At 38.4% G+C, this 12,881-nt stretch overlaps 1 protein-coding gene across 2 annotated transcripts in view; it reads right to left on the reverse strand.

Annotated features, from left to right (window-relative positions):
- Positions 1 to 12,881, reverse strand: part of LOC148038540 (MADS-box protein GGM13-like) — a 102,569-nt gene that overhangs the window by 32,758 nt on the left and 56,930 nt on the right. The gene's annotated exons all lie outside the window — the stretch shown is intronic.

The raw sequence follows: 12,881 nt of genomic DNA on the forward strand, positions 1-12,881 counted from the left end.
CTTCAACAATTATCACAAACATGTTACCTATGTGCAATAATTAAGAAGCCTTGCACAATACATGAATTCATGCATGAGCATAGTGCTTTTTCAAAGGAGATTACCTCAATGCCCTACTAGTACTTATAAAAACCTCTAGCATATGAATGCAAAAAATAATGTGTCCTATTCTAAGTCTTTCTGGGAAGTGCATAGATATTTGAAAATATTGTAGCTTTGTGGCATTTGGCTCATCTGTCACACTACTTTTGTGGATGCAAGTTGTGCCATAAGACCGTTCATCTTGGAAATGAACGCTCCAAGGTCATCTCCTTGCTTATAGTCAACACTAAAGAATTCTATTTTGAGAGGGATCTTGAAGTGCTTGCCCCTTGCTTCGAATAGCTTCTCTAGCTTGTCCAACGTGGTGTTGTATGTGGTAAATTGATCTACATGATGAATAAGTGGCTCATTAAGATGTAGAATGATGATAGACTAGGCCTTCTCATCATCTTTCATCTCCACTAATCTAGATGGATCAATGGCTCATGTGCCTATGACAATAGACTAATAGCCATTTTCTGTCATCCTACTCTTGATAAGCACTTGCAATGGATGTAAGTGATCACCATTGAACTTATTGTTTGTTGGCTTAAACTTATCCTCTTGAGGAAGGTCTTACTGATTGCAATAAGTAATGGCAATATCTGTCAAGATTGTGGGAGAGAAGGAAGGAGTCTCACTTGAAGCTTTCTTGCTTGCACAGTGGGGGAATACACACAAGGGTGGAGGCTGAAAACAGTTTTCCTCTTCTTAGTTGTGTAAGCCAAAAGAACTCAAGTACAAAGAAATAGAAGAACCCTATGTATGGGTCTCAAACCAAACTCAACTAACTAAGGTGGCATACTAACTGAGCCACGAACTAGAGTAGATAAGAATAGCTATCATGTAGCTATTATTCATGGGCGGTGTACCAACCGCGTTTGCAACTGACAAGTCGGTGACATAAATACACAACAGTCACCCTGGCGTATCACGAGTGGAGCTCGATATCTCAACACTCCCCCTCGAGCTCAATCCCAATTCCTGCACACCAAGCAGGTCTCTGAACTTGCGCAGCTTCTCTGCGCCCAATGCCTTCGTGAATATGTCAGCTACCTGATCCTCTGTGCTGACATAAACTAGATCAATAAGGCCTAGTAAAACCCTCTCTCGCACATAGTGATAATGCACCTCAATGTGCTTTGTTCTAGCATGATAGACTGGGTTATTTGCCAAGTGTATACTACTCATGTTGTCACAATAAATGACAACTGGCCCATCTGTAGACTAATGCATATCATAAAGTAGCTTATGCAACCAAGCTACCTCACATGCAGCCATTGCCGCACCCCTGTACTCAGCCTCTGTGCTCGACAAGGCAACTGTAGGCTGTTTCTTGCTGCTCCAAGTGACTGCAGCACTCCCAAAAGAGAACACATATCCACTGGTAGATCGTCTATCAGAAATACTACCAGCCCAATCAGCATCAGTGTATCCATGCAACCGTATCTGAACCCCAATCTCATAAAATAGTCCATACTGCAATGTGGACTTCACATACTTGAGTATGCGTCTAGCCGCATCCAAATGTGGTTTCCTTGGAGCCTGCATAAACTAACTTACCAATCCAACAACATAGCTCAAATCTGGCCTGGTAATAGTCATATAAATCAAACTTCCTACTATGCATCTGTACATAGTAGGGTCTTCTAGAAGCTCACGTGCCTCTGTGCTCAGCTTCACATTCTGCTCCAAAGGAACTGAAATAGGCTTACAGCCTGTCATCCCATATTTGGACAACATGTCCAATCCATACTGCCTCTGAAAGAGCTGTATCCCACTTGGTGATCTAATCATCTCAATGCCCAAGAAATAACGCAGCTCTCCCAAATCCTTCATCTCAAACTTCTGCTTCAATAGCATTTTCACATGAAGGATATCTTCATCACTGTCACTTGTCATAATCAAATCATCAACATAAATGACAAGTAGCATAATACATTTCTCTGTTTTTCTCACATAAAGTGAGAAATCTGCCTTGGAAATCTGAAAGCCAATAGTGACAAGATACTGTCCTATCTTGTCAGACCATGCTCTAGGTGCTTGCTTCAAGCCATACAAGGCTTTCTTCAACCTACAAACAAACTCAGGATGAACAGCATGCACATAACCTGGTGGCTGCTCCATATAGACCTCTTCTTGCAAATCACCATACAAGAAGGCATTCTTTACATCCATTTGATGTAAAGACCATCCCTTTGATGCAGCCATAGCAATGACTGCTCTTACGGTTGCCATCCTTGCAACCGGACTGAATATTTCTTCATAGTCAATGCCATATGTTTGTGTATACCCCTTGACTACTAATCTTGCCTTGTATCTGTTCACAAAACCATCTGCATTGTGCTTCACCTTATAAACCCACTTACAGCCAATTGCATTTTTACCTTTAGGCAAAGGTATCGATTTCCATGTAGCATTTGCTTCCAAGGCATCCATTTCTTCATCCATGGCTTTCTCCCATTTTTCTTTTCCCATGGCTTGCTCAAAAGAAGTGGGTCCTGGTTCCTGTATCACTTTGACCATATATGCATAGTGAATGGCTGTAAATCCATCATATTTCAGCCTATCCACAGGATACCTAGCTCTCGTAGACCTGCGCAAAGTAGGTTCACTCCCAGGTGCTCTCAAAACATCCCTGGTCTTCCTTACTCCAGGTGTAACAATAGAAGGAATACCCAACTCATCATCAATGCTCTGTTCTGAGCCACTGGATTCACCATCCACATAAGAGTGACCTCCATTCACATCAAACATGGGCTGATCTACCTTCTCTTTTCCTTTTCGTGATACCTGCATACCACTATCTGCATTACTTTGAGAAGATTCTCCTGATCTCAATCTGCCTATGTCCATGGCGAAGAATGTGAACCACTGCTAGAGGACGCTCTAGGTCCACTAATATTTTGTGACTGCTGCTGTGAATTCTGTGCAGCATTACCATTTTGTGCATCTACATCATCAATCACATTTACTGGTTTATACCAGCTACTCATCTCATCAAAAACAACATCTCTGCTCACTGTAAACTTACGAGTAGAAGGGTTATAGCATCTATACCCTTTTTGCTGCAGAGAGTATTCAATAAAGATGCACTTCTCAGCTTTTGGATCTCCATTGGGTCATTCCATGTATACCTCTCCTCTGGAGTCATTCCATGTATTGCTGCAGTGGGAGTCCTGTTCATTATGTAGACTGCTGTAGCAACTGCTTTAGCCCAATAAAAATCTGGCAAGTCTTTTTCATTGAGCATGGTACGAGATACCTCTCCAATATGCCTGTTCTTCCTTTCTGCAATTCCATTTTGTTGTGGGATATGACTGCATGAATATTGCTGCTTTATGCCATGCTCCTGCAGGAACCTTACAAACTCATTTGAGAGGTACTCTCCCCCTCCATCTGACCTTAGGCATTTTATTTGCAGGCCTGTTTCTTTTTCAACCATAGCTTAAGGGTTTTGAAATGCCCAAAAACTTTACTTTTCTTTTTCATAAAATACACCCAAACTTTTCTGCTATAGTCATCAATAAAAGTGACAAAATAATGACAGCCTCCAAGATATGCAGCTTTAGTAGTCCACATATCAGAGTGGATTAATTCCAATGGCTTCTCACTCTCTTGAACATGTCTAGGAAATGGTTTCCTTGCCTATTTTCCAAACTGACAGGCTTCACATACCTTATGCATTTCTGCAACCTTGAATTTGGGCAATCCTGCAACAATGTTTTGGGCCTGCATTGATTTAAGTCACTGTACATTAACATGACCAATGCGTTTATGCCAGATATCAATATCTGCAACTACACCGGTCCCATGTGCAAACATTGCTGCACTCAATTCAGGCGTGTCTGCATCCAATGTAAACATTCTGCCCTTCTTCTTTCCTTTTGCTATCAAGCGACCTTTATTTTTCATATCCTCAACAAAGCATCCATGAGGATTAAATCTGACCTGCAAGCCCTGCTCAACCATTTGACCAACAGAAACCAGATTCTTGGTGATATTCGGGACATGAAATACATCGGACAGGTATTTCTTTTTCCCATCCTGCATAGACAAAGGAATTTTTCCAATCTGCACAATAGGATGTGCAGTATCATCACCAGTCTCCACAAATCCTGGTTTTTCCATTTTTCTTGCATCCTCCATCCATTCTGCATGACCTGTCATGTGGTTTGATGCACCTGAGTCAACATACCATACATCATTGCTTTCTTCTACACTTGTCACAGAATTGTTCATGTGCTGCACCATAAACAAGTGCTCATTTCTGTCATCACCCTATCTACTAAAAGATGCATAATTCCCTTGTTGCAGTTTTCCATTCATGATGTCATTCTGCTTTTTATAGCAGTCTTTAGCCATACGACCCATTTTACCACAGAAGTAGCATTCAACATTACTGTTTGCATTTTGGCCTCTTTGCCATCCACCACGACCTCTTTGGCTCCCCCTGCCTCTAGAGTTACCACGTCCTCCTCCATAGGACTGGTTTTCTTGAGTTTGCTGCATATTCTGATTTCTACCACGGCCTCCAAATCGGCCTCCTCTACCTCTACCTCTACCTCTTCCAGCATTTGAGTAGAAGACAGCTTCGTTTGAAGTTCCTCCTGAAGAAGATGCACCACCATTTCTCTGCTCCTCAGAGATTAGAAGAGCAATCAACTCCTCAAAGTCAGGAAATCTTTCACGAACTGAAATGGATGTTCGAAACTGTGCATAATCCTTTCCTAGACCATTCAAGGTCACAGAAACTAAATCATCATCTTCCACTGGCGACCCAATGGAAGCAAGTACATCTGCAATCTTCTTCACCTTCATGTGGTAGTCATTGATGCTCATATTTTCTCTCTGCACATTATGCAACTCTTGCTTGAGCTGCATTTTCCTGGCTTGCGTATTTGTGCTATACATTTTTTACAAAGTATCCCATGCCTCCTTTGGCATACTTGCATCTTGAATATGCACAATCATAGAGTCTGAAATGCTGATAGACAGCCAGTACATAACTTTCCTGGCTCTCTCATGCCATGCTTTAAATGCCTGTATTTGATGTTGATTGGGAACATCAGGAAGAACTGATTCTTCTTCATTTCCTGCAACAAATTCCCAATATCCTTTTCCCTTGAGAAAATTCGTCATTCTAAACTTCCATGCTTTGAAGTTGTTCTTGTCAAGCTTTTCAGTGACAATCTGTGAAAGAGAATCAGACGCCATTACAGAACACTGCAAAAAATCTTGTCACTGCAAAAAACACAGCTTCACCCTCACAAGGGCAAATCTGCAAAACTGGCGAAAGTGGTATTTGACCACACAGTCACTTCCTAGTGACGATTTTGCATAAACAGGAACCAAGGATGATTCTGTAACTCCCAATGTCTCTGTGCACAAGCATACGATGCAATTTCTACAGTAACTTTTCAACGACCTGTAGAACAGTGGCTGCACAGCATAAAACTGGGCCTTTTCCTGGGTGCGTGCAGAAAACTTCCGCCTCCAAAACAAGCCCCGAAATGGCCTCAAATCAAAAAAACAAGGTCGCCGAGGGCTAAAGCCCTCGCCCGCAGCATATACTGCCCTCTTGCTTCACCGCGAAGGGCATCTCAACCTGAGACAATGCACTCCTGCACTTTCCGGCTGTGCTACCTGCAGAGATCTGCTCCCAAAACAAAAAATGAAAGCAACATTGCTCCTCTTACCAGAACATCGCGAGCTTGGCTTGCTTTCTTGAGCTCCTTACCACAAACAAGGCTCTGATACCATGTCAAGATTGTGGGAGAGAAGGAAGGAGTCTCACTTGAAGCTTTCTTACTTGCACAATGGGGGAATACACACAAGGGTGGAGGCTGAAAACAGTTTTCCTCTTCTTAGTTGTATAAGCCAAAAGAACTCAAGTACAAAGAAATAGAAGAACCCTATGTATGGGTCTCAAACCAAACTCAACTAACTAAGGTGGCATACTAACTGAGCCACGAACTAGAGTAGATAAGGATAGCTATCATGTAGCTATTATTCATGGGCGGTGTACCAACTGCGTCTGCAACTGACAAGTTGGTGACATAAATACACAACGGTCACCCTGGCGTATCACGAGTGGAGCTCGATATCTCAACAATATCTAGTCCGCTTGCAAGAGAGACCCAAGTGGAAGCAATAAGAAAACTAACCAAGCTAATACATTGATAGTTTATATGATGAAAACATAATGATGTATAAAAATAATGGCAAATGATGCTATTGGTTCAAGACGTGGGAGACAATAAACTTAAACCATATACATGACTCGTACAGGTAGAGCCAAGGTAACAATGGAAATGATAATTATGGATTAAGTTAGAACATAATACAAGGGCCTAAAGTAGGTTCAAAGTATGCCAATTTCTAAGCAAAACCACCAAAGTATACAAGGACCTAAAGTAGGCTCAAAGTATGTTGATTTTTCAACCAGACCAACAAATAAAGGGCTTGACAAATAATACTGCAAAATACAATACTTGATAAAGCTATGATTCATCTACAATGAGCTCATATAGATATGGAGAAAGGCAAGATCCACTTCAAATGTTGCACTTAAACTATGTGTCCATCGTTAATGTGGATATAGATCTCCTCCTGAGTGCGAAGGAGCACTCTCTTGCTTAGTCAACCTTTTAAAGAGTGTGGAAGCACACCTTTATAGCTAATAAGCACACTAAACTAGCTAAAGAATGCTTGTTAGGAAAGAGAGAGTTAAAGAAGTTTGTGGTGAGACTAATGTGATTCTCTTTGATCCCAAAAATCTCTCCATGGTAAGCCTCCAAGTTTGGATGAGATCCTCAAGGAACCAATATAAGTGATTAGTTGCACTAATGGAAAGATTATTGTTAAAAGATTCAAGAGCTTCAATGGAGCATTAATGGCAACTCTTCAGAATTATTAGAGGTCAAGAGGAACAAGGAGAGTCTATGGAGAGACATGAGAGTACATGTCGATCCACCTAGATCGAGGACCATAATAGACTTCTTCGATTCCAACACTCCAATTAATTGCATATCTAACAATGCCATATCAATTATGCAATCAAACATGACATATAGGAGTCACTACGACCAAGCAAATCAACTTATGCAAATTAGCGACTTGTGGCCACTAGGACTTTACCCTAGAAGCTCATATCTTTATCATATTAGAGCCACTACCACTCATTGCCACAAGATATGCATGACTCTCTTTAGTGATCTATCCATCTTTGGTCACCCCATGAGGCAAATCCTCAATCGTAAGAGAGCAAAGTTGGCCCATTGATCAATACCATTTCATTTGCTTGCTAATCAACATTGTACATATTGTTTTCATTTTACAATGTTTTCCATGCCTCGGTCGTAGGATGTTACACTTGTAGTTCATATAACTATGAGTTTCACTAGTTAATGTATCCTCATTTTATTTTATTGCCTCTCACTGATTGGACAATACTAGTAGTTTTTTTCATTGTTTGGGTCTCATAAGCCATTTTGGTCTCTCTAGAGACCTTAATATGTCTTTCTCTCTCTCCCTCTCCATGCACACACCCACCCCGCCCCCCCCCCCCCCCCCCCCACCCATCTCTCTCATTCCACTTCTTTTATCTTCTTCTCTCTTACACCCTCATGCATCACCATCCCTCTCCATTATTGCATGTAATAAGAATCAAGCATTGCCATCCCTCCATTTTTTGCCTTTCTTACAACTCAAGAGTGATTTCCATAGTGATTTGCAATGCTTGAATGAAACTTTATCAAACCGTTTATGCCCAATTTAAAATGGTTTAATGTCTAGCATGAATAGTTGAATTTTAAATGAAATGATCATGCTCATCTTAATTTTAAGTTAAAATACTTTAAACGTACTTCCTTTTGAAGATTCAAAAGTTTGCATTCAATTTATTTTTAAAGCTATACAAGTCTATTGATGCCCCCTTTCTCTTTACCCTACATCTATATTTTAAGACTTTTGATGTAAGCAAGCCCAACTAACTCTTAATGCAAGTAGCTTTTACCCCTACAACCTTGAGTCTTTACTTGAGGCTACAGCTTAAGGGTAAAACTTTTGCCTAGTTTCTACCCCTACAACCTTGAGTCTTTACTTCAGGCTACAACTTAAGGGTAAAACTCTCAACTTTTGCCTAGGGTAGCATAAAGAGTTTTAACATAACACAATTTTAAATCCTCAAGGCTCCACCTTCAAAGCCAACCTTTCAAGTTTTCCGTATTATTAAACCTAACTCTATTTGTAAGGTTTAAGATTTAAGTCTACATTCTATGTCTAATCTAAAGCCAAAAGGCTTTACCTTAAGATGCATTAAGTGTTGCTTTATCAAATTTACACAACAATGATTGCACCTTAAAGATTGTCATAATCCTGAATATTAGAAAATAAGATGTACCTTAAAAATTACCTTAACCTAACATGCCTCATTAAGTCTATCTTTAGGCTATACATCAAATAATTAATCCTTAGGATATTTTTTAACTTGATTTGACAAGGTTTTACACTAAGGATTACCTTAGTCCAATCTATTATGTTGATTACTTGGCATGCCTAATATCAACTCAAAGGCTTTGCTTTTATGCAATCCCTAGGTATTAGTTTAAGTGGTGGACAAGGTTATGGGGAACCCTCACATGAAGATTGTGTGTCTCGAGAATCATTTTTTAAAGGTAAAAGTACTTTCACTCGAGCTAAAGTTTTGGTCACCTAAGGAGTTATCTTAATCCTAACTATTCATTCAAGCTTAAAGGGATAATATTGAACATTAATATCACCTTATTTTGAGGCAATACCATAAAGGACCTTTAGGCCTTTTCTACAACTACATCCTTAGAAATCTATTCTCTAGTTCCCTTATTAACCTTTATTTTTAAGTAGAACAACAAACCATAGGTTAACTCTACCAATGAACACACTCATTGCAATGAAGATACTAAAAAAGGAGGTGAATTTTAATATTTTACTTTAGTGAACACATAAGAACTCCAGAATAAACTTTCAAATCAAATGCTTATGAGTACAACAACTTTAAATTTGATTTTCAATCATTCCACTTAAACCTACAAAACAACATATCTCTTGTAGTACTTAGGAGGGATGCTTCTAATCTAGTCCTAGATGCATATTCCAAGAGTCAAAATCAATGTTGTGCAAGATACAACAATAAAAGGACATTAGCAAGAAAACATCATGCTTGTGAATCATTTCTTAAGGAACGCCCACCTTTGTGGCCCTCTTTTAACTCTATACTTAAAATGCCATGCAAGGTGAAGCAAACCAACAATTAGAAGAAAACTCAACATTGTGACTTTAAATGGTTGGATGAAGAATTCCCACGTAGATTCAAAGAGTTGGGACCATGCATGGCAAGTTCCCAACTATAGAACTATCCATACTTAAAATGCCATGCAAGGTGAAGCAAACCAACAATTAGAAGAAAACTCAACATCGTGATTTTAAATGGTTGGATGAAGAATTCCCATGCAGCTTCAAAGAGTTGGGACCATGCATGGCAAGTTCCAATTATATAACTATCCATAGCAAGTTCAATCTTGACCATCTCCCATAACATCTCTTATATGGTCTAAGGACCATGCAACACTACATCTTTGAGTAAAGCCTTAGGGTCACATTTGTAAATTGACCATCTACTTTCATATAATGTGAGCTCTATAAATATTTAAGGATTAATGTATTAGGCATTCTTCTATAAGTTATTATTAAATAGTAAGAGAAGAAAATTTGAATCCATGAAAATATTTCTTCTACATTAGGGGTCTTAAAATCCATCTAAGAATAATTGAAAAAACTCATATACAGAGGCTCAAACTCATGTGATATAGGGCATTCCTTGATCATGCCCATCCAAGGCATTCCTTAAATGTTTCAAAGATGGTACGAAAAAGTGTATGTAATGGGATATCAACCTTCTTCTCTAACAACACACATGTTGGCATTGCTTACACTTTATTACATGGAGACTTTTTTTTCTCATATTTGAATAAGATTAAAAAAAGGCACACAACATTTCTTAGATTTTTGAGGTGCTCATCAAATCAAGTTCACACATCACTACCATAGTATATGTAGAAAAACCCCCCTAGAATGATGGTGTGAACAAATATAGAGAAGTGGTGGATTGAATTTCGAAGGGCACTATGTTCAAAGATGTATGAAAATCTTCAAACTTATCATGAGAGATGACTTTTTTTAATAGATTTGTTAAATTTTCCTATATTTGGCAAAGTAGACCACACTCATCTCACCTATTGAGAGTCCCTCCCATACATAATGGTGATGCACTTCAATTTGTTGTGTGCGAGCATGGACTATTGGATTCTTTCCAAATGTTATCACTTGGCAACCAATTTTGATAGTGGGAGGAAGTGCTCTAGTATGGAAAAAATAGCAATAACATTGGATGAAGAAATGCCTTACATTTGGGTGATATCGTATCCAAAAAGTAATAGCCACATTGTATGGAAAAATACCATACTTCTGATAGTGGATGTATTTAGCAAACCAATGAATCATGAAAGCATTCAACTATGTTCTAGATGTATTTATTGATAAAGATACATTTTGGGAATGCTTCATAATAGGACATGTACAATCTATTACCTATATCAAGCCTATATCTTGTTCCTTAAAAGTATGATAGATTCTAGGGTCACGTATGGTTCAATCCAAAGAAACCAATCACAATTCTTTCACACTTCCTTAGATGTATATGCATGCATATGGAAAATCTATGGCAAAAATTATGCACTCCAACTAACTTGTGAAGGCTTCCCTCTACTCAGCTTCGCAAGTGGAAGTATCCATAGTAGTCCACTTTTTCTAGTTGATATATGTGAAGCACCAAGATCAAAGGAAAAATTGCTAGTGGGCACTCTACCATGGTAGATTATTGCCTAATTTGCATATAAAAACATGCAATATGGCTCAACACCATATGGATAGAACAAAGCATAATTGTATGTGCATGCAAGTAGTAAAAGGTTCATTTCAGAGCTTGTTAATGGTTTGAACTTGGGCTATACATAAATCTACTCGTACATGACATCCCAAACTATAGATTTGATTTGCCACTTACTACTAGTAGACACTGTCATCGTAACAAATTTCCTAACTTGAACAAAAAGCATGCAACTATGGATCAATACAATGAGGATACAACAATGCATAATCTTATGTGCCTGCGAGTAGCAAAAGTTTCACTTTAGAGCTTGTACAATGCTGCGAACTTGGCTATACATAAATCTGTTATTACAAACTACACATGCGGCCTAGTGTTATAGATATATATATATATATATATATATATATATAAGATGGCCAAAAAACCACTAATATAAGGATGCATGAAGCAGATCACATGGCTCATGAAGACCAAAATGCAAACCAGGTTTTGAAGAGTAACCACATGTTTACTTGCATCAAAATTAAATCTTTTTAGCAAATTTTGAATGTATTTATTATGCTATTATCAATGCTATCATTTTGCTATGTAAATTGTTGATCAAGTGGTAGTGCGACAACTCCAAATTCAACACCTCAAAAGAAAAGTGTAATTTAGTGATAAGGTTAAAATCTTAGCCTCATTTGGTCAAGTGAGTAACAAAACATCTATATAGAAGTTGACTAAAATGAGCGCCTTTTCTTTTCCTCACATTTTTAGCCTCATTCAACATAGCAAGTAACGAAAAGTCCATGTTGAAGTTGACGATTAATAGAGAGCCTTTGTTTTTCCTCCCATAGGACTTTTTCTCTATCAATCTATAGAAAAAACCACAAATCAACAAGTATGCATGTATATTCTCATATTAAGCTACAAATGTCTATTTAAGGCCATAAAGAGCCTTCTTCAATCTACATACTTTTGAATTGTCCTTCCAAGGACAAACTAGGAGGCTAAGAAACATATATTTCTCATGTACATTGCTATGAAGAGAAGCAGCCTTCTTGTTGAAATGATGTACATTCCAACAAATGCAACAAGACGGAGATGGGTCATCATACATGAAGTAGGTGCAAAGCTATCATAATAATGAATTCCCGTCTTATGGGGCATAACCTTTTGCAACAAGCTAATCCTTGTAGCAACCAATACTATTAGCCATCTCCCTCTTTAGCTTGTAGATCCACTTGGTAACAATGACTCGTGTTGTCTTTGAAGGCGAGTCAACCAACTCCCACATGTAATTCTTAGGTATGGAATCATAGCCATCTTGCATGGTATATACCAATTAGCACTCTTCTTCTTTAAATTTGGTTCCTCTTCATCACATATAGAAGTAATAAGAGTATGGTCCTAGCAAAAGAAGCATACAAAGAATGAATGGTATGCAAAGGACCACCAATTTACTATCCTTGGTAATTTACAAAGCCCCTTTGGAAGTATTTTTGACTTATCAATTATTCTATGCCTTCAAGCACTACCTCATCCAAATCTGCTACATCAACCGCATAACTAGTGGATAACATGTGTGGTTGCACAAGCAAAGAATGATCAATGAAAACATGCAAATGTTCCCCATCAAACTATCTAGTACCAAACAAAGAAAGGAGAATTTCAAATAGATCTTAAGAAAACAATTTTTTTTGCCTATTATATAAGGCAAAGGAATCCATTGCATTGTCAACAAATATCACATTCCCACTTGCACATACATTCTTCATAGAATGATTATGAAGCTTGTATAATTTATTTTCATTTTTGAAATTGTAACTTCATTGTTGTATCTCAAAAATTGTACTTTACAACCTGACTAGATTCTCTCAAGACCTTG

The sequence above is a fragment of the Lygodium microphyllum genome, chromosome 3 (genome assembly GCF_053477565.2).
Source record: "Lygodium microphyllum isolate KBCC chromosome 3, Lygodium_microphyllum_v1.1.10, whole genome shotgun sequence".
Lineage (NCBI taxonomy): Eukaryota > Viridiplantae > Streptophyta > Polypodiopsida > Schizaeales > Lygodiaceae > Lygodium > Lygodium microphyllum.